The sequence below is a fragment of the Chrysochloris asiatica genome, unplaced genomic scaffold (genome assembly GCF_000296735.1).
Source record: "Chrysochloris asiatica unplaced genomic scaffold, ChrAsi1.0 scaffold00007, whole genome shotgun sequence".
Taxonomy (NCBI): Eukaryota; Metazoa; Chordata; class Mammalia; order Afrosoricida; family Chrysochloridae; genus Chrysochloris; species Chrysochloris asiatica.
The window spans coordinates 35,956,001-35,959,869 of record NW_006408525.1 but is presented as its reverse complement, the minus strand read 5'-3'; the positions used below and the strand labels follow the sequence as shown (position 1 = coordinate 35,959,869).

Below are 3,869 nucleotides of genomic sequence, written 5' to 3'. Positions count from 1 at the left end.
GATTCGTAACCACTACGCTACCAGAGCTCAATAGGTTATTGAAAATATCATGGCTTGGGTCAGGTGCACATTAGTCCTCAAACAGACATGTTTGTTCTTGAATACTCTGAAGAGGTTCTGTTCTGTTGTATAGGGTCATTATGAATTAGAACCAACTCGGTGGCAACTAATAAGCTTTCTTTGAGTCTGTTTTCCTCTCAATGTTTTTAGCATTTTCCTCATCTAAACATTTGTTAAATTTATTCATGAGTACATATTTTATTTTTAAATGTAATTTAAATTATGTAAATATAAAAATGTTTGCTGACTTCAGTTGAATGAACTATGGTGAATGATCCACAAAACACCTGCCAGAGAGAAACACCTGGGCTGGAAGAGGTTGAAGGAGAGTGATGAGAGGTAGGTAAGTGAAGTGACCAGCACCAGGAACAACTGGGCAGCTCAGGCAGAAGCCCAAAGGGAAGAGAACCTGGGATTCATTTGTTCTCTCCACCTACCAGGGCATTTCAAGATCAGAATACAATCTTTATATAAATATCAATGTGTGTGTGTGTGTGCCTCTTGAAATCCACACAGCAGAACATACACTTACTAGACAGCTTCGACATACAGGATTCAGTAACATCGATTACATTCTCCTAGTTGTACACTCTCTTGTCTGAGTTGTTCCTCCGAAATTAACATAAATTCACTGCCCTAATATTTGGGTTGCTGTTGTCAATTTGATTCCATATAGATTGTTCTTTCAAAAGCATAGTGCTCAAGGCAGATCTTTAAGCTAAACTACAATTGTTTGGTTTTAAGGTGACTTCAGGAGGTATTTTTGGTTTAAAGTATAAAGATTATTTATCTCAAGGCAATAGTTTGAGGGGTTCATCCAGCCTCCATGACTCCAGAATGTACAAATTTCATAAGAATTTGAAATTCTGTTTTGCATTTTCCCCTTTTTGATCAGGATTCTTCTACAGACTCTTTGATCAAAATGTTCAGTAATGGTAGCCAGGCACTGTTCTTTTGGTCTCATGGGAAAGGAAGCAGTTATTCATGGAAGCAATGAGCCACACCTTCTGTTTCTTCTTTCTTTTCCTGACCAATTGTTGTACCTTCTTGCATTTTGTAGTTTGGGGTCAGGTATAGATTGTCACCATGCAGTGTCCCGAGGTGCTTGCTAAAGATGGGAGGCAGGAGATGATGTCGTCCAGAAGTCTAGAGCGCCCATCGCTTACCAACAAACATGGCCACCACCTCAGAGATACCAGAATCGGAGCTGGAAATAATCCCTAGCATTCTTTATTAATGCTTTCTAATTTAATGCTTCAGCACTATATCCCTAATTTTAAATGTTAAAATTCTCTGCTGGTTGTTTAGCTATTGTCTTTCTAAAATAAACTTTTTATTTTGGAACAATTTTAGATTTACAAAAAAAAATTGTTGCAGAGATGGTACAGTGAGTTCCCAAATACTTCTCATCCAGTTTTCCTAACGTTAGCATCCACATTACAATGTACATTTGTCAAGATTAATAAATCTAAGAAATAGTTACATTACTATTAATGAACTCCAGACTGTTCGGATTCCACTAGTTTTTCCACCAATGTCCTCATTCTGTTACAGGATCCATTCCAGGATACCATAATGCATTAAGTGCTTAGTTGTTTTTAAGCAGTGGAAATTAATTCGGTGATAATCCCCTTGTACACATTTTAAAGAAAAGTTTAAGCTTTTAAGGCTAGACTACTGAACTGGTCAAAAAAGCTAAAACTCTAAATTTCTTTTATTACACTAATTTGCAAATCAACCACACACACACAAGTATCCCAGACGTTGTAACCACAATTCGTTGTTGCTAATACTTTGAGAACAGAAACCATAAATTATGTTTATTACATTAGTATGTTGTAACAGCACATTTGCCTTTCTATAAACTCTCTTTAATACTGGAAATAAATCTGCCTGGAGCCAGTACAGTTGGATGACTTTCACAACCCTTGGGATAAGGATGGAGAGAGAAAGTTTTACAAGTGTGGCTGACCATCGCAAAGTTCAGCTGGAAAAAGTACGACAGTATGCCAGTTTGTGTTTTTTACGGCTAGTTTGTTGTTTTAAATCAGTATAACAGCATGATGAACATAATGTCACTGAACCGTACATGTGAGGATTACAGAAATGGCTAATGTTTTGTTACCTATGTGTTGACATTTTTTATAAAGAAGAAAGAAAAAATCAGAATAAAGAGTTAATTCTTATCTTTTTGCCAGATCTTAGCTTTTACTTTCAAGATCCCAATTGCAGTCTTTTTCTCAGAAACATTTCCTAATTTATAATACAATTGGCCTCCTCCAATTCATTGCATAGATGGCAAATAACCACTTCAAAATCTTTTCGGCCGGCAGTGCTTCTCTCTCCACCAAAACTAGATCCCGTGCGACCCAGATGGGACTCGAACCCACAATCCCCAGCTCCGGAGGCTGATGCCTTATCCATTAGGCCACTGGGTCACCACAGGATCCGGGTTCTCACACCGTCTCCTTACGCGATGCCATCATCTCGCCCCCGCCCCCACGCTCCACGGCCCCCGCGTCGGGTGGCGTGTGATTTGGGAGCCGCCCCAAGGCGGCGGCAGCAACTGTGCGCGCCTGCGCCCTTCACCGCCGTCCACTCAGAGCCGCAGCTAATGCCGCCGGTGTGCCTGCGGGTGGCGTAACCAACCCCGCAGCAGGGACTGCGTGGCTGGCACGCGGGTCATGACTTGGGCGATCTCTTCGCTTAGTTTTTCTGTGCCGGTTGTTAGATCTGGCTGTACATTAGGCTCACTTGGGGAGCTTTACACAAAATGCCAGTGCCTGCCCCTTTGTGTCCCACCCTCCCCGCATTCTAGTTCAGTTGACCTGAGTGGACAGGGCGTCTGCTTTCTTCTTGAGACCCTCAGAGCAGCGGATCAAGGAGAGGGAGGTCCGCTCCCATTAACTCACCCCCGCAACTACCACCAATTTTCCCGTCCCTTACACCTCCCTCTTCTCTTTATTTATACAACAAACTTTTTCTCATGTACGGGCCTCTATCTTGAGGTAAACAGGCCTTTTCACCCAGAGAGTTTCCATTCCACCCTTCCTTCTCTCCCCACACCTGTCTGCATCCTCTCCTTCCCAGGTTTCAGGTTAGATAAACGCAGGACTGCGAACCACATGGTCAGCGGTTCGAGCCCACCAGCTGCTACCAAGGAGACCGACAAAGCCTTCTGCAAAGATTTTTAAAGCCTCAGAAACTCTATACAGGGTCTCCTGAGTTGGAACCGACTCTAAGGCACTTTTTAAAACAACTACCAAAAAACGCAGATCCCCCCTTCCACAACTACTGTAAGGCTAGGTCATCCTTAAACATTTAGAGTTTCTAGTTCCTTATATAGTATCCCCACGTATACTGCATGTATATTAAAAAATTAATTTTGAAATTTGATTTTTTTTTCTTCTTAAATACATAATACCTGTTAGTTGCAACAAACACAGGTAAGTCAAACAAAAAAAATTGAAACTGACTATTTTCTACCGCCAGAAATTAACCACTATTGACATTTTGGTGAGCTTTAAGTTCTATGTGTATCGTGTTTTGTTACCTGCCTTTTCATGAGGTTGTTGTTAAGTGCCTTTGGTTGGGACTCATAGCTACCCAGTATAGGGTTTCCAAGGAGCAACTGCGCCTCATCTTGAAAACATGCCTAGTTAAATTGTTGAGTACTGCTGTGTGGGTTCCAACTCATAGCGACCCTTTAGAGGATTTACAAGGAGCGGGTGGTGTTTATTCTACAGCGCCACACCAGGACTCTGACTAGTTTGTTGTTATTGTTAAATGCCATTGAGTCAATTCCAATT

General features: G+C 41.4%; 1 non-coding gene across 1 annotated transcript; it reads right to left on the bottom strand.

Moving 5' to 3' along the window:
• Positions 1-2,425: 2,425 nt before the first annotated feature.
• TRNAR-CCG lies at positions 2,426-2,498 on the bottom strand. Its single transcript has one exon. It is a non-coding gene; the product is annotated as a tRNA-Arg (tRNA).
• Positions 2,499-3,869: the final 1,371 nt, after the last annotated feature.